The sequence below is a fragment of the Nothobranchius furzeri genome, chromosome 11 (genome assembly GCF_043380555.1).
Source record: "Nothobranchius furzeri strain GRZ-AD chromosome 11, NfurGRZ-RIMD1, whole genome shotgun sequence".
In the NCBI taxonomy this organism is placed as follows: Eukaryota; Metazoa; Chordata; class Actinopteri; order Cyprinodontiformes; family Nothobranchiidae; genus Nothobranchius; species Nothobranchius furzeri.
In genome coordinates this window covers 60,013,240-60,040,239 of record NC_091751.1, presented here as the reverse complement: position 1 = coordinate 60,040,239, position 27,000 = coordinate 60,013,240, and the positions used below count along the sequence as shown (strand labels likewise).

At 39.7% G+C, this 27,000-nt stretch overlaps 1 protein-coding gene across 2 annotated transcripts in view; it reads left to right on the top strand.

The window, feature by feature from the left end:
- Window positions 1-27,000, top strand: part of brinp2 (bone morphogenetic protein/retinoic acid inducible neural-specific 2) — a 368,978-nt gene that overhangs the window by 74,053 nt on the left and 267,925 nt on the right. The window contains exon 2 of one of the 2 annotated variants that reach the window (XM_054736801.2): window positions 17,378-17,440. The exons of the other annotated variant lie outside the window; for it this stretch is intronic. The gene's annotated coding sequence lies outside the window, so the exon portion shown is untranslated. The remainder of the gene's footprint in view (window positions 1-17,377; window positions 17,441-27,000) is intronic. 2 annotated transcript variants of the gene reach the window in all.

The following is a 27,000-nucleotide window of genomic DNA, read 5'->3' as shown; positions in this document are numbered from 1 at the left end:
TGGAAAATCGAGTGCAGCTGGTCTGGCCATCTGAAGAGGTTATACGATTTGGAGAGGCAGCTTTCAGCTTACATCAGAAGATATTATACACCCTAACTTGTTCAACGTCTCCTTATCTGCCCCCTGAATGTCACAATGGTTGTATGTCACTGTCCGTATCAGTCTGGGGTTCACTGACCTTTTCTGGATATTTCACCATCAAGCATTTTATATTGATCAGAAGCTACAGCGTGAAAAAAAAAAACATATTTCGATATCTAGTTTAAAGGCACAAAACACCATTTACACAATTCTACGTTTGATTAATTTAATGTTTGTAAAATTAGCAAATTCAAACAAAGAATGGAAGGCAATGTGGGATAAACAATTTAAATCATTTTGCCTTTATATCATAAACAGAAAAAAGTATTTGTTTATTGTTGAAACCATCTGTTTAACATCAGAACTTTTGACACTTATATTCTTCTAGAGCATATATTCTTCTGGAGCATACAGGTGTGTGTTAACAGTGTCAAGGAGAAACAACAAAATTGATCTTAAAGGTGCAGTATGTAAGAATGAAGTAAGAACAACATGTAATTTGGTTACTGTAGCTCATTTTCTGTGCAAAAAGGTCACTTTATCACCACCATTCCATGAGTGTCATGGCTGTTGCCATTTCCGAATAAACACCAGAAGATTCATACACGGTAAGTTGAGGAATAGATAAATACGTAATAATATGTGCTGTTAGCACTCTTGAGTGTCTTTAGGTATGGAGCACTTACTACGCTTATTATGGTAATATTGCTCTGGCATCGGAGGAAGTGTTGTTCTTTGCGGTCTTGCTGTTAATTTGCTATTATAGTTCTGGATGACTCGTTAAAGGAAGTACAACACCACAACTTATTCATTATTCACTTCACACATACATTTCACCATAATATCGAATTGGTGCAAATTTTTAAAATGGCTTGAGATAATTTTAGACCCAACTATTTGCTGCTAATTCACCGTTAGTATTGTTAGATCTATGCTAGCTTCTAGCCTTCTTTACTGATATTAGCGTAAAACAAAAAGATGCAGTGGCCTCTTAGGGGTACAAGAAATAACTTCTGGGTAGCTCTGGATTACAGGCTTCGGTTCTGGAGCTTTTTGCCTGCCAGTGTCGAATTACAAATGGCGGTGCTGCAGCATTAGCTTGACTTTATAGCTAGAAACTGAATTACTCTGGAAGTAATTCCTGTTTTATTAACCCCCTGGAGGCAGGCATTGCAGACTTGCAACACTTATATTCTACCTGGTTACTCCACACACGTAGCATTTTTTCACTCAGAAGTACCCCTGAAGGACTTAGTTCACCGATACTCAATAGGTGGCCCGCAAGCCCTCTCTTTGTGGCCCCCAAACACCCCACCCCCCACCCCCACCCTTGACAGCCGACGGCCAACCGGGAGGTGTGGGTTAGACAGAGCTGAGGAAAATAATCAAATAATCAATGCTTCGAGATGCGGGCATAAACGATTCTGCTTCATAGAAGAGTAGCCATAATAAATTATAGTGGAATGTAGTTTTGTTATTTTAACGGCAGCACCAGCGTAGCATCCAAATCCGTCAGAGCGAGTGTTCTCCACATTTACTGGGTAGGAAACTTTGGTCTGCCTTTATGTGGACGCTCCTCCAAACACGCATTATTGTTTTCATAAATTCATTATTATTTCTCCTCGAAGCACTCAGTCAGATCGAGTGTTGTGATGTCGGGAGATTTGGTCTTGGGGAGGGAGCGGGGTCAGTGACGGCGGCTGCCGCGTAATCATCTGTCTCTTTTATTTAGGGACGCGGAGAAGTTATAAGTGGAGAGAAATAGAAGATAGAAGTTTTTGTTCCACTTCATTATTTTCTTTCATGATGAAAAACTGATGTTAAATTCAACTTAAAGAAAAAATGGGAGGAAGCTTTGGTTCATTTTAAGTTACAGGATATCTTGTTTCCAATCTGCTCCTCCAGAGACAGCGTGGACATGAGGGTTACATGGTGACACAGGACAGGTTAGTACAGTCACACAGCCGAGCTGGAGGGGGACAGGTGTTGTCCTTTATATTGCAAACTTGTGCGTTATATGCGTTCTAGCCAGCGATCCAAACAGCAGCAGCAGCAGCACTTGTTCATTCACCACTTATGATTATTTAACTTATAAGTTATGAAGCCTTGCAGGATTTGTGTGTATTCACTTTTATTCAGAGTGAGGAATCCAGCAGTCTGACTTTTAGCAGAGGGATAAGGCTTTTGCGGGAGACCTTGACAGTTTATTTATGTCTGGGTTGAAGAACAATGAGTGAGCAAAAGGTTGCGTCTGGATCCTTCAGCTGGCGTAACCTTGACTTTGCAGCCCAGGCATGCATGAAAGGTTACTGTGCCAGTTCGATGGTGAAAATTGACCCTTTTGATTCATACCATGGCGACTCAGCTACCTCACAAACTCGCTGATTGCAAACAGTAATCTAATTCCTCTTTAGTCTTTTTAAAAGGAGAGAATCTGACAACCTCTCAGCTGGCTGAGAATGAAATCTATTACAATGTAACCTTCCTTCCAACATGATTGCAGCGTTAGACTGTTTTTGTGATTATTTCACTGTAGAATTTTTACATATGGCCCCTATGAAGAAGAGCATGTTGCTGCAGTTGGTGTGGTGAGGTTTGCCAAAGTCATGATAAAACAAGTGTGTCATAGGAGAGGTGATGATAAATATCCTGTGTGGATGAAAAGGTAACACAACAGTTATCCATAAAACTGCGAAGGCACTCAGGAAAGTAAACATTGAAGTTAATCTTAGAAAATTTTGATAAAAACAAATTTAGGCATGGCTTGTTTGGCTGTTTCTGAGGTAAAACATCTCTTCTTTAGTGATCATGGCAGAATGCATTTCAAAGTTGTCTAAACAAATACAAAATACTTTCCACAGGTGAGAGCCAGATGGAGATGTTTTTATTCCTGATGCAGAAAACTAAACACAGTCAAATCATATCCAGCTGCCTAGAATCACAGTGAATAATATAATGTCGGCTTGTTTTGCAGTTACAAGATCAAGTCCCTTTTTGGTAATCCGATTGGGGAAGCATGGATGAGATTGGAAAATATAACTGTGCAGCAGTTCTCACAAATAACTAGACCTTATCCATAAAATAGCTATATAATTTTCCAAGCTTAAATTTATCGCAGCAATATTTACCTTTAATTATTCACAAAGTATTTTTTTTATTTTCCTAAAACTGTAGAGGGCCGTGTATAAAGTTTAGGTCTTTTACAAGCAAGAGCTCCATTACTAGCAAAGTGAATGGGTCTACGTGATGAGGGGCACAGTGAGGGTGTTTGCATCTCCTTGACCGAGGTAATGAGCATATTAAATGTGAATGTCTGTGTGCATGTCTCCTTGACCAGGATGATAGGAGAATCAACTCACAAAGGGCGTTAAAGTTGATGAGAAGGTTTAAAGTGAAGCAATATGACCAATGGAGTGAAGAATGGGCCTCGGAGGTGACAAAACACCCACCCACACACATCCTCTATAACACACTAATAATACACACAAACAGGCAGAGATTTAATGAGGACACAAAGCTGTGATTGATAGGAAATGTATGCCCCATCTCATATTCATGTAGTCTTTATATTGAGCTGCTAATTTTACCTCTCCAGGGTCAAACGTAGGTTACTCCGCAGTTGAAGAACTCAATAAGCATGATGATGAATGATGAGATCGTAGCGCCGTTTGTCAAGGAGTTTGCTGTGTTTGGAGACCAGCTCTCACAATTATCCTCACTGATACACTAATCTTTACACCACATCTTTTGCATGATGCATTGTCTGCCATAATGATTTGCAGCATAAGGTAATCAGTGCCACACAGAGATTGGCTGGCATGTGTTCAACAGTTGAAGCTGTAGCCCTTTACTACACCTGAGAGCTACTCCGTTGCTCTATTGCTTATCGATGAATCCCAAAAGTGGTTCAAGAAGCAGCTCGTTAAACATTTGAAACACTCCACTGCACAGAAGGCGGAGTGCTAAATGTTGAAAGCTTCAGACATGTTGGAGTATTTGGAATAAAAAGACATGGAAAAGTCACTCATCATCAAAGGAAAATCCACAATAAAAGGGTTAGAAAACGTAGAAAGTTGGGTTTGGGGTCAGGGTTAGTTCAGAAAAGCCAGACAGAGCTAGGTCACACCGTCACATTCATAGACTCACCCATCTTTCCTCAGGAAGGGGAAGGTTGTTGATGGTTAGAATCCAGGAAACAGCAGAGAACGTCTCGACTAGTAGAAGCTAACCATTAGCATTAGCAACTCCACCACACAGCAGAACTCCTCCAGGCTTTTGTTATTTGTGGAGATAAAACATCCATGTTGCAAAGCAACTGAGTCAGTGGTAGAGTTGTGTTGCTGTCATCCATCAGAGGCGAGATGTCAAAGTATCAGGAAATAAGACTCCAAACTGCCGTCTGAAGCTACTTTCCCCTCCAGCTGACATCTACGTCCTCAAACAGGTGCACTGTTTCCCACAGAGAGGGACTTACAAGGCATTCATTCTTACTGCAGTTAGCGATTATGCCATGATTGTGTGTTTTACTGACTACATTGGAGTTGTGAAAATATTTTGTGTCAGGTCTTATATGTGCAAAAGTGCACCTGCATAACTGCTTGTTTGCTGTACCAGCTTTTGACATCTTTTCCAACTCTTTCAGTACATACATGATTTGCCTTGGCAGGTGTACCTCTAGAACAGGGTAATTCTGTGGTTTTAATCAGATTATTGAATAAGGTTATCTAGTGATGCCAGGGATAATGACTTGAGTCTGACTTATGTTGCTAAAACAACTTCTAATTGAAAGACTCTAGACTTGACTTGGACTTGCTTACTCCTGATGCCAGAATTGAACCCCTTTTTGATCTTTATTTCCATCATATTTGCAGTATTTCATCCATTATGAACATTAATGTTAGGCTTGCAAATGAAAAGACATTTATTTTTCAGTTCCTAAAAGTATAAAATTTAACACCTTTACTGCAACTTAATTTACCTGTGTTATTTATTTTTAAATTTCAGGTTGATTTACAGTAATGCACACAAGATTGGTTCATTTTAATGCTAAAAATGCTGCACTTAAAGTGATAGTGTGTATTTTTCTTGGCGATAGGGGGCAGTAGATACCTAAATCGTTGCAAGCAAGCATTATTTTTGTGTTGGGGTAAGACCTTACCAATGGTTGACCATTAGGGTCAAAAGCCCTGGGGAATGCAAAGTTCAGCAAAATAACACACACATCAGACTCCCTTTCATCACTGGCAACAAGTGAAGAGGTAAATGTGTAAAGCAACATTTATGAATAGAGAAAGTTTTGCAACTGCTTGTTTTATTGTTAAATGTTACAAAGCCGCCAATATTTATTAACAAGTGGGCATCCTTTAATTAATTTTCAACAGCATTTTAATGGGTAGTTCCAGAAATGAATGGTTAAAAACTAGGGATGAGCGAGTACACCACTATCTGTATCTGTATCTGTTCACCCAACTAAATTATCTGTAACTGTACTTGGAATGGGCGTGGCATAACCCGGAAGTGGGTGTGGTTTACATCAATATATTATTTTAAATCTGAAATTGATAAGGATTGATCAGAAGTTGCTGTGTATTGTTTATTTGAAAACTATTTACAGAGCAGCCTCAGAATTGAGATTAAATATTTTTGATCACACCAGTAAAGAAACTATTACAGAACAAGTGTTTCAATAAAATCAGAACATTAATATTTAAGTGCATGGATTAATACATCTGAACGCATGCAGTAGGAACTAGGAAATATGAAATGCTAGAACCAGACACAACTTTATGTATATATTTGTTATTTTAATTTGATTAAACTGATTTTTTTCTTAAAGTTCTTGGCATTTTGCCCCACACACAGTTAAACAAAACTTAAGGTGTGTGTGTCTGAGAGAGATAGAGAGGGTGAGAGGGAGAGAGATGGAGTTAAAAAAAATACCCGACCGGAGCGGAGGTAGTGAGTGACTTGATGCAGCACGTCAGCTCTGTCTTGTCAAATGCACCATGTAAGTTACGAAAAAAGTAACTTTAACCCTTTGATGCATAATGGTCACTACAGTGGACAGGTACTCAAAATTGTTATTTATTTGTTTTTGCTATTAAGCACAGCTGTTGAAGACTTTATTGCATTTGAGCCCCTTCATTTGGACTTCAGTAAGCCAAGCCAACACATTTCATGCTCAGAATGCACTCTGTCCACTGAGGTGGACATGTAAAAAATTGTTTGTAAATTATAAAATTTTAGAGAAAATATCTAACCTATCACACCTAAAGACGAATGAAAACAATTGTTAAAAAAAATCATGGTTGAAGATTTCATAATTCATGCATCAAAGGGTTAAATATCCAACCGAAAAAGAGGCCAGCTGAAGAAAACCTAGGGAAAACTGAAGAAACGTGAGCAACAGTGAAGCAATCACAGCAAGATCCGTACTGTCTGTCAAGGGCGTAGGGACCGGGGGGACGGGTGTGTCCCCTCCAATATTGGACAAACGCGCATTTGTCCCCCCCAATAACATGGAGAAGAAAAAGATTGATTTTGAAATATTTGACTCGCGAGCTTTTATTTTGAAAGACACCGCGGACTTCTCTCCGACACAGCCCCTCCCCTCAGGGAGTTAGACAGGCTGGCTGAGAGAGAGCCGGGGCAGACACAGGTGTCAGAGACAGACGGCAGCAGCTCAGCGAGTTCTTCTCATGGGCAAAAAAAGAAAGAAAGGAATTGTGAGTTGGTAATAATTTAGTCCAAGAGTATAATTGTATTTCTGGTCAAACGCTAAAATGGCTGACTAACGTAAACATCTTGCTAGTTAGCGTTAAACATTAAACAACACTACTAGTCAACAAAAAATGGCGAATTTTACAGTAACAGACAAAAACCATTTGACACGAAATAAATACAAAAGTAGAATCTCCACAAAAAAATGGAGTTTGTAAGTGTGATTGTTTCTTGTTTGTGACATTCTCATCACATTTCATTTTTAAACCTTATTCATGTCACTTTTTTCATATAAGAGACCAGAGGAAGTTCAGCAGGACATGATGAAGAAGGTGAGACAGGGAGCACCAGACCTGCTGAGGTGCAGGTAGGTGCTACAGTGGAGTGAGATTTTAGATGGTTGATGATGAGAGGAAGATTCGAGCATGATAACAAGTGAACACGACTAAATAATACTATAACAACCATTATTTTAATGTTGCACTAGTCGTCCAACAAGTATGTTTACTCCTTATTCCTGTCCACTGTTTTTATATTAGAGATCAGATGAAGTTCAGCAGGAACCATTTGAGGGTGAGACAGGGAGAGCCAGACCTGCTGAGGGTGAGACAGGGAGCACCAGACCTGCTGAGGGTGAGACAGGGAGCACCAGACCTGCTGAGGGTGAGACAGGGAGCACCAGACCTGCTGAGGTGCAGGTAGGTGCTACAGTGAAGAAAGAGATGGTTTTAGGTTACTGATGAGAGGAAGATTTGAATGTAATAATAAGTGAACACAGTTACATTTATGTAATCCCATTACAAGTAGGGCTGGGCAGTACGGTTTAAGAATAAATTACATTCTGTACACGCTTCCTTAGAAATATTAGAAAAATAAGTGTTAAACTCTGCTTTCTGGTGCATTTAGACTGCAGTTTTGGCCACTGTTTTTTTCTTTTGTCCATCTGAAAATTAATGTAAGTCCAGCTGTTGTTGTAAGTGAATTGTTTCTTTTTTCATTCTGTTAGAAGCAAACAGATTTTTCTGATTGTTGGTCAGCATTGTTGGCTGATGTAGTTTAAAATATTCTGATCAGAATCAGATCGATTCAGACTGAATATTCACAGCTTTAGTCTTGTATTAAATCTGTTTACACATCTCTACCCATATGTATAAGATAATATATCCTACATTCATATTATTAAATAAAAATAAAACAGTACTGACACATAAACAGCTTTTTTATAATTAAAACGTCCACGATGGCCGGTAATCACCTGGATCTGGCTAATGGGGAGCCTAAGTCTCCTCCCCTTCTGGCTGGCTCATGGGTCGCCGATCAAAAAAACCCCAGAATGTTAGTGAACTGGGCTATCAAAGTTATTTGCTTGTCTTTCTGGGCTTTGCCTTACTCCCTGAGTCACATCTGTCAGACTTTTCTAATCCTAGAGTTTCACCGTCTTATCAGATTTTCTATCAGAAGCTAATGCAGGAGATAGCGGTAGGAGACTATGTTCATGTCCAGCCTGCATGAAACACTCAGTGACACAGAATCAGAAATAATCATTAAATGTATGTTTTTCAGTGAAGTTGACCTACAACAGATTTGTTAGATTTCCAAAACGTGTCCCCCCCCCCCCCCCCCCCCCAATAGTAAACGAGTTCCTATGCCCATGCTGTCTGTGTGTGTGCGTGGATGAGCAAGACGGACTGCGCTCCCGGCCGGCTAGAGAGTTTTGTGTGTAGGGAGGGGTGGGCGCTCTATGTGACAGGCCAATCACAGAGCGTGAAGACAGTCAGTTACCCAATGAGGATTTTCCTTCAGCACGATTACAGATATTTACGAGGTTTACTCGTTTCATGCTTGTATTCGTCAAAAATGCTTTATTCGTACCGGATACTCGTCTGAAACGAGTGTCCGGCTCATCCCTAGTAAAAACTACACATTGTCTCTTTAAAAATCAAATACAAACATCCCACAGTTCCTCCTAGTAATGGATACTCCAGATAAATGGTCTGATGTAACTCGCCAATTGTCTTGAAAAGAAAGAAAGCAGCAACACATTAAGGCTTCTAACAAAAAACACCCACCCCCACAAATCCAAACCGTGATATGTTTTCACAACTTGTTTGCATGCATCTTTCTCAGGTTTGTTGTGGTCATTTCCTATTTGTTACCCCCTGACAACAATAAGCTTTTGTTTTGCTTGCTAGCTTCAAAGACTGACCGCTTTTATCTCAAACAAGCCATTTCTTTGTGAAAGCCTTGATCTGATGGAGCTACTCTGTAGCCATCATCTTTACTTCTATACTGCCTAACCTCTGCATCACAAAACTATCCAGTTTCAAAGACATTATTTTAGATATGTGACCCTCTATTAAATTAGACCAGACTTAACAATGACACAAGGAAATGAGTGTATAATGTGGATGTTCAAAAAGTGGACCATTTTACCAAACATCTAAGAAAATGTCTTGTTTCTGCTATACCTTAAAAATGCAAAAGTGTTTATAATTAATGAAATAAAAAACATATATATATATGTGTGTGTGTGTGTGTGTGTGTGTGTGTGTTTGTGTGTGTGTGTGTGTGTGTGTGTGTGTGTGTAAAACGTCCAGCAATGGTCACTTTAGGTACAGTCCGACCTTTCAACATCTATACAACATCTGGTCAGAAAGGAGACACAACACTGCATGTGTTCCCTTTAAATGAGCCTGCCTTTATACCAGCTGGGACTCACAGACTCTGCAAGTCTGAAAGATAAACAATAACTTTCTTTTCCAAGGTCCAATCTGTCTGGCTCCACAGAAGGAAGAACTCCAGCTCGAATCAATTGCTAAAATCAAGAATGATTTCCTAAATCAATATGAACTTCTTCCATGACATAATCTAGATAATCATTAAATAATCATTTGTGTATTCCTACTTATAATAATTATAGTAGAATGAAATGCTTCAATAATCTGTGCTCACTGAATGGATGTTATGTGTTTGTCTACTAGAACATGCCATGTGTTTAACATGTTTTGACGACGAGGTCCTCACATCTGCACTCACACAGTAACAAGTACGGTTAAGTTAAACTCCAACACATAACCTGGCATTTTAACCATTCTGAATATCCGGTATCAAAGAAGGTGTATTTTTGAGTTGTCTTGCAGGGGCGCCTCCAGAAAATTTTAATAGGGGTGGCCAGATAGGGCCAAAGAAATTTTTGGGGTGGCACACCAAATTGGTCCTTGTGGTAACTCTGGTTGAATTTAGTCTGTGGTGATGTGCTGCATTGCACCTTTATTCGTTTTTATTAAAATAACAGTACGTATCCAAAGCATTTAACTTAAATTTTACAAACACAAACATTTCTGATAAATACATTTCAGTTATTTAAAATGTTATCCCAAATTTGATTTATAAATGTATTTTTTTAGGTTAATTCACCTGTTGCTGTGTTCACAAAAAAACTTATGGAGATAAAAACTTTTTTAAAATGGTGAGCAGCAGAAACATGTATTTCTTGTATTCTGATCATTTCTTTACTCGTTAATTGTAACATTTTATTTTGCTTTACAATTATGTCTTGAATAAACAAGATCAATATATGGTTTGACTGAACATTAATATGATTTATTAACACTGGCTTTTCCTGGGGTGGCCAGCAATTTTCTAGGGGTGGCCATGGCCACCCCTAGCCACCCCTTGGGGGCGCCCTTGTTGTCTTGGTAACATATCTTAAAATTATCAGCCTCTGATTGGCTGTGCAAGTCATAACATCAAAACCTTAAAACTAGATGGGTGATTCGACAGTTCTAGAGAATCGCTCAGACCGGCCATCTGTGGCAAAACCTCTTTAACATCAAAGATTTTGACACGTCGTCAAAACCTTTTTGCACCTGCAAAGCTGATGAGCAAACAGTTCCTGCAGAAACAAAGCTGATATTGTTAGACTCCTTAAGAGTCCGCCGGACTGTTCTTGGGACACCTCCTGAGAGCCGGTAAGCCTATGGTGTGCGTGCAAGTGGGCCATACGCTCCGATGCAATGCCCTCCTGGATGCTGGTTCAGATTGCACAATTATTCACCGGTCTCCCAGTGCAGATACGGCTAACACCAACGATCAGAATTTGCAGGACCTGAAGAACCATCTACCTGCAGCGTTTTTTTTATTTTTTATTTTTTTGCACAGACAAATCTGGAGAAATCAGCTGAGGGCAGGAAGGCTTATTATGATCAGAAGGCCTCACATTCTGAACTGAACGTGGGTGATGAGGCCTGGTTCTACATCTTTGCTCCTACTTCCAGTCACACAAAAGCAACCTCTGGTAAACTGGCTAAGAAACTTTTGCCGAAGTGGTCAGGTCCATACCATATAATTTATACAAGGGTTCCACTAATTTGGATGGCATTACGACCCATAAATCTGATGACCAAAATCAAATCAACTCAAAAGGGGGCTGAATTTTCCATCCGCTCTCACTCGGTTCTCTGTTTCAGGTCTCACAAGTTCAGGTAACGGTGGTCCGGCATCCACTGGTGTCGAGTCCGCCAAACTGTTCTTAGGACACCTCCTGTCTCACGGGAGAGCCGGTAGGCCTATGGCGTGCGTACAAGTGGGTCATACGCTCTGGTGCAATGCCCTCCTGGATACTGGTTCAGATTACACAACATATATATATATATATATATATATATATATATATATATATATACATATATGTTGCCTGACATTTATATAATGTAAGGCAACGTCCACACCTATGCATTTTGGAGTAATCTTACAATAAGCATGTCAGGCATCATGTCAGATGTTATAGTGATCACTGACATTGAGTACACACTGCAGATGTTTTATTGGGCAAACGTGCCTCTGGAGATGAGCTACATATATGGATTACAGGTTTCCCAGTGTGATGAATAGACCGCTGAGAGCATCCTCCAGTGTAAAGGTCTTGACACGTGGATGAGATTTATTTAAGTGGGAACCATGAGTCTTCTGGGCTGATAAAAGGAAACATCATGAAAGCAGCTGGTTTCATTGTTTACAGCTTTACAGGTGGAATGAGCCTTTAGAGGCTTTATGGTTGGTCCCACACCAAATAAAAGCCAGGAACTCTTTTTGAGATATTCTTATTTGTATAAATATTGTGTGTGATTAACAGGTGTCTTGCATTCCAAGGAGAAGAAAAAACACTCCTAGAATTTTAGATTATAAAGAAAAATAATGTTATGGTATTACTTCATTTAAAAAATGAATTAAGTCATATCTGTCGTGTTTCAGCAATATTTTATTTTCTTGCCTTCAGGCTCATCCTTATTATTGCTTCCTACAAAAATAGTAAATAATTTTCCGAACTGATCTTTTGTTAATCGATCTTTATGAATTTATTTTGACTGAGTTTGATCAGTGAAATTTTGCGTAAAAAGATGATACATACAATCTGTTCATTATCGTCTCTTGAGCCGTATGTTGTTTTACAACCTTTTATTCGGGATCAAACCTCATTCATGACACCACATTTTTATCCTCTGTCACCTTTCACAGCAAACACCCAGTTAGAAACAGATCCCACGAGTCCTCCCTGTCTCCCCGTCTCTCCTGCTTTCTGTTACCGGGACACTTTTCACCACTCTTTCTCAGCGCTGCCACCTCTCTTTCTCTCCAAATGGATGTGTCCCTCAGACCATGAGTCTGTTTTGACGGCATTGCATTCTTCCTGCGGCTTGTCAACTTTGACGTTACCCCCCATCCATCACTGCCCGCCGCGGCACCTATATGCATTAAATATCGAGCTCCGTGGAAGGGAAGAGTCACACGGTACGCTCACTTGGCAGGTCTGAAGGGAATCTCCCCATCTGATGATCAAGCTCAGTTCTCATTCTGTGTTGGCTGGGACGATTGTTGAAGCAGAGAGAAGCAGTTATAGCGAAGGTTTCATTATTTCCCTAATGTGAAAGCACAGCGGGAGCATGTGTATGTTTTATAACAGCAGAACGGCAACAATATATATGCAGACGCGTGCATTTACCCATGTACATGCATGAACAAATATCATCTGCAAACACTTTTTTTTCATCTTCATATATGCAAACACACCTAGCTTAATGCATTTAGCATGCAAATGACAGCAGAAGTGGGAAGAAGAAAAGGGAAACAGTTCCCATTGGATTTTCACGACTGAGTGGTGAAAACACTTCACATCTGAACACCATCAAAGGAAAACATCTTTGAATTAGCAAGCAAAAGGTGAAAATGCAGCGCTTTGTATTCTTCAAACAGCCTCTCGTACGTTCCCACGCTTACGACGCTCCTCGGCGTGGCTCGATAATTGAGCTATCAAGTTGGGATTTTGATCCGTGCACATCCAGGCTTATGCAACAGGCGGTTTAACTGTTGACACATCTGCACATCTCCCTCTGTTGTGCTTTCACCCATTAAAAATGTACGGAAATCCTGCCAATTTCAGAATTGCCGGCTTTTCCATGTGTGCACAGAAGAAGACTGTGGCATTCTTGACAGTTTAGTATTACATATTTAGTATTTAGGAAAGGTCCCAGGGTCATAATGTAATACCGTTGGGAGAATGTCAGCTGTCAAGCACAGCGAAGGGGGTGGAAGTTGAAGGAAGTGTGATCAATGTGATGGCAGCTGTGGAGGAACTGCTCCTTCATAATGTGAACAGGTGACCTCCAACGGATGAAGTGGTTGAGTCCACGGTGTTTAATTTCTACATTTACACATATATTTGTCTCACGTTTGTCTATTATGGGTTTACGGTGAGGTGACAGAAGCTGCTGAAGCTCTAAGCTGCCTGGAGGTTGAATGGATGCATGATGAGTTAACGCTCCATGGTCCTCGCCAAGTAATAATATCCTAATCTATCCTCCATCACTCTGACATAATTTACTCATTCCCAATTTAAGCATGAGTGGTGATGTATGTGGAGGCACAGCCTCATAAATTACTGGGGAAAATTGATAGATTCATTACAGAGGTAATGATTGGCGTATAGAGACAAAATCCTTTCAGTAATAATGTCTTAGTTTTTATTATTGACTTCTGTGAAAAAGTAAGGTCTGATTCTAAAGAGCTTCTGCATGTTAGGTCTGAAGTGTACTTGCTTTTAACGATGCGTGTGCGTGTTAAAAATGGCTGCCTCGTGTAACTTGCATTTATTTGAATCGTCGTTTGTGCCCATCCCCTGAAATTAACACGACACGTTCAAACGCAAACAAGTCACCAGTAGGCGGAGTTGACAAAATGAGTGAAACACACTCGCCATGTTAAATCGGTCTCAGGTTCAGAGGTCTTTCATGCGATCTACTATACAGCTGCCGTGATCTCAAAATTAACCAGTTAATGATCTTGATGCCATGTTTGTTTTGGTTATACCCTACAAACCCAGGACTTTATCTGGTCTGAGTTCTCTACTGAGCCCCTAGTGGAACACTCCAGTACTACGTGCAGTGCAGCAGCGTGTGCATGATTTTTCAACCTGCTGCCTGCATCAGCGCGAGGTTAAAAATCAACTATATTCCAGGCCTCGGGGTGATAGATTTCGGATTCATTTATAGGTTTTCTGAGTAAATGGCTCTCCAAAATGTACATACAAAGAAACTCCGGTGTTCTAAACAGTTTGAAGACAGATGCAGTCTTTTCTGATCCTCTTCTCTAATAAAGGCATAAACTACAGATGCGTTAGCCTCTAAAGGCACAGGCGGAGTAAAATGTGCAAAGGTCATTGTCACATAAACTCAAACTTACCCTGAAATATCAAAATGTGTGGCCTTAAAACGCCTTTTTTGATGCAGTAGTGTATTACTACATAGTGAAAATATAAATACCTACCTGAGTACTCAAGTACTCATTTTTTATACGTTGTATAATATTGTATTTATTTATTGTCCCAACATCTTTTGCTCTTAATTTAGGTGTGTGTGTGTGTGTGTGTAATGGGAATGAGGGTGATGTGGGGTCAATTTAATCTATAAGGCACTTTGAGCTGCATTAACTGTATGAAAAGTGCCTTTAAGTTTAGGTTCATGCAATAAAAACCTAAACCATTTCATTAAAACAAAGGAAACAAAACCCTCGTTTGGTCATCAGACATCAGGTGTGCCCTGTCGGTATGCATCAGTGGGATTGTGACAACTGTGGCACCTGATTAAAACTGAAAATGTCAGAGGAAAACAGGGCCGTCTGGTGTCTGCAGCGGTTCCATTTACCATTAGAATATATTTGAGTAAATGTTGGCTGAAGTTCAGAAGTGGGAGTTGGTCAACCTCCCATTTTTGCCCACTAATATCAAGACATTGTTCTCATAACTTGGCTGCTCTAGATAATAGACTGAGCCCTCTTTTATGGATCGTCCCCAACAGTTACAGCAGTGATCTTTAAAGCTGAATGTCAAATGAGCCAGAAGCTCATTTTCCATTTTTCCACAATTATCTCAGCTCCACATAAAAGGAAATTGAGTCTTTTCTTCCTAAAATGTATTTAACTTTGTTTGAAGAAAACAAAAGATGAGAAAAACAAGTCGTATCCATCAAGCTGTGATTCATGAAAACAGATTGACTTGTTCTTTTGATTATTTTTGGGGACGGAGGTGTGGAGTGAAGAACGAACCAACGAATGACGGCTTTATGTACCATAATGAGCGTGTTGCTCCGGCCTGTTGCTGTAAATCAGAAGCTGAGCCAAAGCAAAGCTCTGGATTTTCTGATCTCTCTGTATTCAGTCAATTTCCTTTGGTTGGAAGATTTGGATCATGTAAAAAAAAAGATCTTAGATGAAAAGTTCTGAATATAAAGTTGCTCTGGCAACCAGTTGGACCAACCTTCATGATCCTAAATGGCGAGTTCCATCATTGTGAAGGATTAGACTAAAAGGGAGTTGGCTGAATATGTTCTCACATCTTGCAGGTTTCCAGTCACATCCCACTGGGACATGGCAACTACAGAGTAGACCCAGTACTTGTTAGAAAGATGATTTTCTCTCTCTGGACTGCATCACTTTGGATCCCTCGAAGGAGCAGGAGAGTGTCACAGGAAAAAGAGATGTCTGGGTTCTCCCTCCTGAATCTCTCACTTCCATCACGTGGCCTTGGATAAGTGGAATAAAATAGATGGGATGGATTACCTCAGTGCTGTGAAGCAAGGTAGACAAATCAGGGAAATCATACAGATGTAGCTTGCTGCTTGGCCATTCGGAAACAAGGTTGACAGTGATGGCTTCGCTGATGGCGTTTTCTTTTTTGATTATCAACAAAACTGCTCCTTCAATGGTTTCAGTTTAAGACGGAATCCCTAAAACACCACCGGGAAAAGGAATTCTCACTCGTATTGCCACACACAACACTAATATGGAAAATGTGTGTTGCTGGGATTTATTTGACTCAATAGACAATTAAAGAAGATTAAAAAAAAACAAGCATTTGTAAAAAAAAAGACACCAGAGGTGGCTTCTTATGACCCTCCTACCTTTGGAGGCTGCTTTGTGAGAAAGATCGGCAGCATGTCTGACAGTTAAAGGAGTTCAAATATTTGACACTCGAGTGAATCGTTCTTTCATGTCTGTCACAGAGGTGTAGCTCTGAAGAGGGTTGTCATTGCAAGTCCTTGTCACACACACACACACACACACACACACACACACACACACACACACACACACACACACACACACACACACACACACACAAAGAGGCTGGTGGAACAATGCAGTCCTCTAGCTATGAATTATGTCAACCACTGAGTTGTTTTTCATTTAAATTAGCCGCTCCTCTTTTAGTAAACCAGCCTATTACAGTTCCTGGTTATCTGTGATGTTTTTGTAATTGGAAACTAAATTGTTCTCCCCTAGTATGAAATTGCTTTAAAGCCTAAGTGGATTTTATTAATACCACATGCTTGGAGGTGAAATTAAAATGCAACAGAAATGTAACCTCGTTGCTTGTGTGTTCTCATCAGAAGTTAAATGTTTGTGCACGCATCTCGTTTCGGGATCTTCTGTACAAAATGCGGCGTTTGGATTGAAAAACTTTAGGGATAATTTATGAAACACGTTTTAGAAAAAAAGCAAACTAACAGCTTTATAATTTGCATTTAAAAGAAAAAAATGTCTTCCTTTACCTTTTTCAGTACAGACATAAACTTGTAGAAAAACAGACATTGTGCTTTATTTACGCAGCAGTTAGTAACCTTAAGTAAACTCCTCCAGTAAATCCACTCCTGAAAGTTTGTGATGTCCATGCTGTGCAGCCTCAGCTAGCCCTGCAGGAAGCTGTATACCTGTAATGATGTATCTGAAACCACTCCAGCAGACTGTTTCCTGTTCTTTACTTGTCCATAACTCCCTCTTGGTCTGTTGTTCCTTGCCCTCCATCACCATCCTGACATATAGTCTTTCTTCTTCCTCCTTAATCCATTTTTTGTCTCCTTGTCTACCCCCCCTCCTGCCCCATCACCTCTATTTCCATATGGCTAAGCTGTGGCCTCAAGGCCTTCAATACCCTGTTGTTGTGCGATGGCCACTCCTTTGGACCTGGCGCCACTTTAGGATTAACGTTATCTCCATCTCTGTCACTTCCTTATCTGTTTTCCAGACTCTTGAAATAAAGCCTGACCAGGCGTGTGATGTACTTCAGATTACCGGAGGCGGGAGGCAGGTATGGAAATCCTCTGCCGATTAGATGCCCTTCCTCAGTCTGAGGGGGATGTGCACCGACTGCTGCCAAGCATCTTAGAGATACACTGATGCACTTTAAATCTCAGAAGAAAAGGGGAAGTTTGCCTGCTTTGATTTTCTTCTTCACTTTCAATACTTCTTTTGATAGAATACCTTATTTAGAGTTTTTTTTGGTAAAACTTTATATTAAATGGCATTATTGAGATAGACACCAACATAATAGACATAAAAGCATCTCAGAGCAAGCAGTGAATTACTAATTACTAAGTGCACCAGAAAGACAAGTCAGGATTACTTTGCAGAGTTTATTTTGAAGGTATTGTGTTTAGTCTGGCGTTTTATTTTTCAGTACTGCATGAGGCCACATGTTTTGGCACTTTTACTAGAAAAAATTATTTTATTGAATATTGCTATCAGAAAGCCAGATAAAACAAGTGGAACAAAAAAGATAATAAATTCTCATGTTCAATTTCTCCATTTTAATAAAGGGCACACATCATGCATTTGTGTAATTTAGTGATTTAGCGCCAAAAACAGATTTTTGTTGCAAAGTGAAAAGCTAATGTAGCTTGTGTTGTATTAAATTTGAAACCCTACATTTTGTTCTTATTTGGTTCAGATTAATAAATTAAACTTGAGCAAACAGTGTTTAATTTACACCCAGAAAAGCACAACAAAACCAATAAATAAATAAATAAATAAATAAAACAATCAAGATGCTACTTGGTTAAAGAACTAAAGACAGTTTTGACGCATATGTTGAAGCTACATGGGGCTGATCTGCCCTCTAGTGGCTGACTGCAGTATAAGTCATTAGTCCCGCCCCTCCACCCAAACTGATGAGACATTTTCTGACTAAAATTATACCTATTAGTTATTATTTTGAAGTTTTAATAAAGTAACACAAGTTTAATGCAAAATTTCTGGCTTCAAAAACACATCAATGGCTGTAAATGTGTTCTTTTGGCTTAAGATTTAAACAACACTAACGGGTGGAGAACTTTGGTTGAGTTATTTTAAAGTCCCAATGTGTGGAAAAATGACTGGCTTAAAAAGCGCAGTATCTCATCAACGACTTTTAGCTTTGAATTTAGTGATCAGTTCAGTTCTTTTAATTTGTTTTCTGTTCTGAAGTTTATCTAAATATGTGCTGAGTAGGGATGAGCGAGTACACCACTATCTATATCTGTATCTGTTCAACCATCTATAAATGATCTGTATCTGTACTCGGAGTGGGCGTGGCCTAACCCGGAAGTGGGTGTAGTTTAACCGGAAGTGGGTGCGGTTTACATCAATACATTATTTTAAGTCTGAAATTGTTATGGATTGATCAGAAGTTGCTATGTGTATTGTTTATTTGAAAACTATTCACAGAGCAGCCTCAGAATTGAGACAAAATATGTTTGATCACAATAGTAAAGGAACTATTACAGAACAAGTGTTTCAATAAAATCAGAACATCAATATTTAAGTGCATGAATTAATACATACATACAGAGAGAGAGAGAGAGAGAGAGAGAGAGAGAGAGAGAGAGAGAGAGAGAGAGAGAGAGAGAGAGAGAGAGAGAGAGAGAGAGAGAGAGAGAGAGAGAGAGAGAGAGAGAGAGAGAGAGAGAGAGAGAGAGAGAGAGAGAGAGAGAGAGAGAGAGAGAGAGAGAGAGAGAGAGAGAGAGAGAGAGAGAGAGAGAGAGAGGAAGAAAACAAAACCCGACCGGAGCGGAGGCACCACGGCACCATGTATATATATATATATATATATATATATATATATATATATATATATATATATATATATATATATATATATATATATATATGGTTTTAGACCTAATCAACGCTCAACTTTATCTTTTTTATTTATTTATTTGGTCTGATTGAGGGGATCCATTATGAAGGCCTGAGGATTGGGTCTGCTTTTTGCAGATGACATGGTCCCGTTCATCAGAACACGATCTCTAGCTTTCACTGGAGCGGTTCGCAGCCAAGTGTGAAGCTGCTGTGATGAGAGTCTGCTCCTCTAAATCCAAGGCCATGGTCTTGAATCGGAAAAGGGTAGAATGCCTTCTCCAGGTCAGGGATGAGGTCTTGCTTTAAGTGAAGGAGTTTAAGTATCTCAGGGACTTGTTCACAAGTGAGAGAAAGATGGAGTATGAGATCGATAGGTGTATTGGTGCTGCGTCTGCGGTGATGCGGGCGTTGTACCAGTCTGTCGTGGTGAAGAGAGAGATGAGTCAGAAGGCAAAGATCTTGATTTACCAGTTGATCTACACTCCTACCCTCACATGTGGTCACGAGCTTTGGATAGTGACTGAAAGAATGAGATCATGGATACAAGCAGCTGAAATTAGTTTTCTCTGCAGGGTGTCTGGGCTCTCCCTTAGAGATAGGGTGAGGGGCCCGGAGTAGATCTGCTGCTCTTACACATACAGAGGATCCATTTGAGGTGGCTCAAGCATCTAGTTAGGATGCCTCCTAGACGCCTCCCTGGTGAGGTTTTCCAGCCACGTCCAATCGGGAGGAGACCTAAAGGAAGACCCAGGACACGCTGGAGGGACTATGTCTCTTGGATGGCCAGGGAACACCTTAGGATTCCCCCGGAGGAGCTGGCTCAAGTGGCTTGGGAGAGGGAAGTCTGGGCCTCTCTGCTTAGGCTGCTGCCGTCACGACCCGACCTCGAATAAGCAGAAGACAATGGATGGATGGTCTGATTGCATTGGTGAAAATCATTTTGCAAAATTGTAAAAAGGATCACAGTTGGTCATCATGCACACCTATTTAAAAGTGCACGTTGTGTCAGAAAGCATTTTTATCATAGAGCATTTCTGTGGGAATAAAAATACTATTACAGGATCCACACATGGGTATGGGTATGATACTACACAGGCTCCTCCCCCTTGAGAGCAAACATCACTGTTAAACACATCAATTATAAAAACAGCTGCTAATGTAAACAAAGGGTTTCTTTGTACTTGTTGACCACATAACAGACTTCACAAGTAACTGTATCCATTTACAGGTAATAGAACCAGGTCAGAACTTTTAACCTTCACTTCTCACATCGTGTTTTTCACTGACCTTTTTGTTATAGACCGTGCTGCTCGAAAGGTTCTGCAGCTTGTGAGGAAACAATAGGAACAAACCCCTTAAAGTAGAGGCAAAACTGTGTGTAGCCTCTTAAAAATGGTTTCTGTAATTTGAAAAATTACTTTTAACAATAATGTACTTTACAATATAGGTGTGTCAATTTAGAATTCCTCTGAGAGATTACCTTTTTTCCTCTAAGTTTGTGATTAAATGAAAAAGCACACCCACACACACCCACACCTATATATATACATATATATATATATATTAGGGCTGGGGGTAAACGATTATTTTTAAAACGATTATTCTGACGATTATTTTATCGAATAGTCGACTATTCTAATGACTATTTAGAAAACTAATCTAATGATTATTTTTCTATTGCACAATTAACAAAAACCAGAAAATCTCAAATAAATTCCTCAAAAAAATTGATAAATTCTTACTGTAAGAGAATAAACACTACAGGCCTTCCATTTTGTATAACACTGCGTTTATTGTGTTGGTTGGTTATGTTCTGATGACGTGTAGATCTTGGGAGTGCAGGCTGCTGCCTGAGAGGTGGTAGAAGATGGAGTGTCTCCATACTGCTTTGTTTTGGTCACTTATGTGCGTGAGGCGAGTGGTGTTACGGGTTAAACCAAACTCAGGTGATATTTTACACTAAACCGAAAACCCACAACACTCTAAATGTAATAAAAGGGAGATCTACACCACAAAAAAGATGAACTCTAAACCAAAACGTAACAGCTTATCCCAACGCAAGAAGCTGTTAGCGAAGATGCTAACAGTAGCTTTACCAACGTTAAGTTCAAGTTACCAAGTTTAAATAAACCAAAAACACCCAGCAGCAAACAGACCAGCACAGAGGAGAGACTGCTACCACCAAAACAGCTCTCCTCATGTCTGAAAGAAGCTCCTTTATTAAGGGAGAAGCGCTCCCGGTGATTTTCTACATCTGCGATAGACACGAAGCAGCGCATCTGACCCCGGAAGTTGTTGTCCGTTGCCGGGAGACGAAGGGGCAAAACAGGAAAATAATCTAGTAGTGGACGGACATTGTTCCGGGTCTTCGGTATTTGGCGGAGATGTTAGTGAAGGCGGAGAAGAGGGCGAACTAGAGGAAAAACGGGCAGATTCCTCCTCTATTTACAAACTCCTGGGGATGCAACAAGTGGGCGCGGTGCGTCGACTTCCGGATCTGACGTCGACAAATTTTTAGAATCGAGCCGTCGACTTCGTCGAGGCTTCGCTACAGCCCTAATATATATATATATATATATATATATATATATATATATATATATATATATATATATATATATATATATATGCATTCATTGAATACAGATAGATATAATGTTGTTTCGGTTCAGGTTGTGTGGATTGGACCAATAAGGCATGCAGTGATGTTAAAGTATAGACCTAGACATCCCATTAGATGGTTTACACATTTCTTTAAAAAAAGTAAAACAACCTGCTGCGGATGGCATAAAACAGGTCTTCTGTACAAAGTCCAAGTTCTCCGTCACTCTGACTTTGGTTTCACATCATGAAAATTTATAGTTCCAGCCATTGCCTGTCCCGTAAGTCTTCAGCACGATTTATGCGACCCATTTTTTTAAGTTGTCGATGAAGAAAAAGGAAACAGCAGAAGACAAATAAGCTGGTGGAAACTGGAAAGTCAGAGGCGGAGAGGGTGAGAGAGGGGTGACAGAAGGATTTAGTATCTAAACTTAGGACCAACATATTCAGGTGTTCTTTGCACATATGTCACACAGAGAACAGGAATATATACATTTATTTATTTAAACCTAGGTTTTCTCTTCCGGCTGGCTATATGACTCATCCACCTGTCCTGCTTCACCTACAGGTAGACATCTGCCTCTGTGGGATTAAGCAGAACGAAGAGTGCGATTAAATGGCTTTGGCCACTGTCTTCTAATGCATCTTAATAGATTTCACAAGTGTTTTCCTTCTTTCCATTTAGGGCAAAACCTGACTCATCCTTGAGCCTGTAAAGTAGCCACTGACGCAAATCGAATGGTGGGATTGTCAGGAAAAGAGACGACTACTGCAGCTCTCAGAAATGCTGAAATAATGTCAAAAATAGGACAAAAATCACGTTATCTAATTTGTCAAATAACAGCGCCCAAGCTCCCTCTTCTTTCAGATCTGTAAATAAAAAACTACCGTTCAAAAGAAAATTAGTTGGAGATTACAGAGTGCTCATGAGCAACTAAAAAGCAAATAACATGTGCAAATATTGGATTAAATGCATCATTTTGAGATTTGAGCATTCACAATGACAGAATAAATGCTCCGACCTGTACAAGCAGTTACATTCATTTATTCCAACTAAAAGTAAAATCAAAAGTTAAAATAACTTTGGAATAAAAACCCTGTCATCTTCAACCTCACACTTATAAGAATTCAAGCATTCAAATTATAAAACTAATAAATCGCAAAAAAATAAACCCACAATGATCTGATAACGCTGTGATTTTCACTAAAATGACATTTTCTCTCATTTAAAGAGGTTACCTTGAGAGGTGATCTTGGATGTGTTCAGAGCTGCTGCTTTATGTTTACGGCATAACTGTGGATGTGAAGTTAACTGTTTGATTTACACTCCAAGATAATCACTGCAGAAAGTGTTTTTCTGTCATAAAAAGTTTTATTTTTCTTGAAATCTTCAGCTGACTGTTTATAGACAGTTTTTCAGTACATTTCTGATGATCGAATGCTTCAAAGTAGCTAAAATCAGGTGATTATGCACAATCTCTCTGCTCTCCATAGTCCACAGAAAAACAAGCCTTATTACTAAAGTTGCAGTGAGAAATCCACATAGCCTTCCTTTGAAAAAAAAAAAGATCAAAAATGCAACCAAAATTAAATTCATTTGTACTGCAGTACTCATCATAGATTATTTACAAAGGAATCATTTTTAATCACAATAAGCAGAAAATGCCTCATTTCAGAAACAGAAAATAAAAAAGGAAGAAAAAACCAAGAGGCTCAGTAATAATAGAGAAGATAATTAAACCCCCTTTGTCGTTGGCGGGCGGAATAAAGCATTATTGTTGCAGCAAAGATCCTTAACTAGCCGCATGTCAGCGTCAGACTTGCTGAAAGGTCAGCCTATTGTGTGAAATTAGCAAAGACAGAAAGGTCATTGAGATTGTTTCTGGCTAATAGATAAGACCCGGGGTCTTAATGGGTTCATGTTTGGCCTTTTATCTGTGCAGGATAGCGCACCAGAGCTAGCCTTTTTGTTTCCAGCAAACCTACACACACACACACACACACACACACACACACACACACACACACACACACACACACACACACACACACACACACACAGTGAAGAATTACAGTCACTCAAAGCGTATAAAGAAAGAAAGATGAGTTTCTGAGTCTGATGTCGAAAAGTTATTGAAATACTAATTGTTATGCATCGTAAATGTGTGTGTGTGTGTGTGTGTGTGTGTGTGTGTCCCTGATTGAAATTGGAAGGCTTCAGGCAGAAAAACATAAAGGTGTTGTCAAACAGTTATAACTTCTAAGATAACCCATTTATTATCTTTACAAAAGCACTCTAAAATGGGAATGGCTACATCTTTAAAGGTGCACAGACCTGTGCTAACACCAGATGCGCTTCCCCATCTGGTCTTACAATAAACCCCCATGTGCATTCTGAGTGACCACTTGAGCGTGGGTCACGCTCCACATGCAAATAAACAGGAAGCCTATGTCAAACACTCAGCTGTTGACCAAGCAACAAACCCATCAGCAGTGCAGCTGAACAGCCTCATTATTCTGACATTTGCACATTTTAGATTTTACTGAGATTTATTCATGTTATTAACATTTCTACGAGACCATCATTGAAAGCAAACAAGAAGTAAAAGTGCTGCATGTGTCCTTTACTGTGCAATATTTTTACGATTTGCATTGTTGCTCCTGATTTAGGAACTAGATAGATTTTGGAAAGAACAAAAAAAGCTCCAACCCAATCTGATGGTTGCAGGATGTGGTACAACACTGGCTTGTTACACAAACACACAAACACACAAGCAGACACAACTCTGCTGAGCTGCTATATGCTCAAATTTTCCAGAACCAACTCTGAACCAAACTGAATCTCCTCCCGCTTGCTTTGTGCCCCCCTCTCCCTAAATTAGCTAGCATTAATAGCATGTGGTGTTTTACATTGAAAAACAAGGCAGTTGCTAGCATCCTTGGTTAATTATTATGAAAATCACACGAGCTCCGCACCACCAACAATCTGGCGAAACCCCACCACTAACAAACTTTCAGAACACAAATCAGAAGGTGTTGGAGTATGCGGGGCGAGAGTCTGATGGATGGGTTATGATCCAATCATTTAAAAGGGGGCCTGCGCTGGATTGGATGAGGTTTTACCAGAATTGTATGTTTCAGAAGAACTTTAAATTTTTCATTTTTTGGACAAAGCATTTAATTTGTCATTTGTCATCGTATGCAAAAAGCATTTCAAGCAAAACTGCAAAAAAATTAAATAAATTCAGACAAAAATCTCAGACTGTACCTTTACGTTTCTATTTTTGTGCTTAATGGATGTTTTCTGGCACCTGGTGGTTCGTTGTGTCAAGAGTTTGAGAGTCATTATTTCAGTTTCTGGGGGGGAAAGAGGACCCATGATAACCCTACTGTAACAGTAGAGTAGAGTGTTGCGCTTCTGGAACATGCAGCATTCTCCCCTCTATGCTGCTCTATAATAAGTTTTATCATGTTGATGGAATAAAAGGGACGATTTTAGGTGTTGTTTGATGTTTCCTGCCAGTTAAACGGGATCGCTCACGGGATTGTTGAGACAGATTTGGAGCGCCGACGCTCTGCTCAAAGCTGCTTTGTTCAGTCTGTGCAGAAATTAGCAGAACAGATAAACAGGATCTTCTCTGTGAAGGATACATCCTTTGGGTTTAAATGTTGCTTTTTGAAAAATGCATTTTTTTTCTCCACGGGAGCAAGAAAATGTGTGGCTTCCTGAATAAACCCAACCCTTAAATGCTGGCGCATCAAAGTTAACCCAAAAGATGTTGAAATTTTAAAACCAATTTAACCAGAAGATCTAAACTCAAAACATTTAACTGTTCAGGTGGTAGTTTTGCATTTGTTACCAGTGATTATTGAATCCCCTCATTGGAGACAAAATCTGACAAACAGCAAAGCTGTGTCACAGTTAAAAAGATGTTTAATCTATTCAGATACATCCACAGAGATTTGACTGGAACAATTTCTTATTCACAACAGGAAGCACCACTTTCAGATACAACTCATTTACATTTGTACAAGCAGCGACTTTTAGATTTGAGAGAAAAACATGAAATGTGCACGATTGTTTCATTCTCAAATTTAGATTTCTGTTATGTATTTTCAAATAATAATCAGCATTCCAACAAAAGAGAGCATCAGAATATTAAAAGGAGCCAGTGATCATTAAAACACTAAAACTTGTGCAGCTCATTAGCATTTATGGATCTTAGCTGGATGCTAACTGTGTACCATCTCAATCATCTTTAACTGGAAGCAGCTGAGAAGCTCCAGGAAGATTCCTCTTGCTGATTTTACACAATCATTACTAGAAAGTAGTATTTATAGGAAAAACTGTGCTAATTATATTATTGTAAGAATGGATGTGTTCCGATGGCTCGGTTGGGTAACTGCGGTTTTGAAGGATTTAGACTCCTTCTTGGCTCACTTATCGCAACCTCAACGTGCTGATATCGTTGCTCTAATCGAAGCAAACCTGTTGATGTTTTCTGATCATCCTAGCCGGACCTCTGTTTTGGCACATGACATCATCTTGCAAAATGAAAAGCCAATAAAACAACACGCTTATAGAGTTAACCCTGTAAAGCGTAGGGTGATGCAACAAGAGGTAAACTATCTGATTGAACATGGACTTGCAGAATCCAGCACCAGTGCATGGAGCTCACCTTGTGTATTGGTTCCTAAACCGGATGGCACTTTCCGATTTTGCACAATCGAAAGGTAAACGCAGTCACAAAACCTGACTGTTTTCCACTTCCTTGAATGGAAGACTGTATCGACCGTGTAGGTCCTGCAAAGTTTGTTACAAAGCTAGAATTATTGAAAGGGTATTGGCAAGTCCCTATGACACCCCGTGCTTCTGAAATCGCCTCATTTGTAACTCCTGACCATTTCCTTCAATACAAAGTTATGCCTTTTGGATTACGGAATGCACCAGCTACATTTCAGCGCCTGATGCAAAAAGTGTTGACCGGAATAGAACACTGTGAAGCATATTTAGATGATGTAGTGATTTATTCTACTACGTGGTCGAAACATCTGAAAACTCTGTCTGAAGTATTTCTCCGCTTCCGAAATGCTTCCCTCACCACAGCCTGGCCCTCCTAGACGGGTTGTAACACGTGTATTTAAATGTTT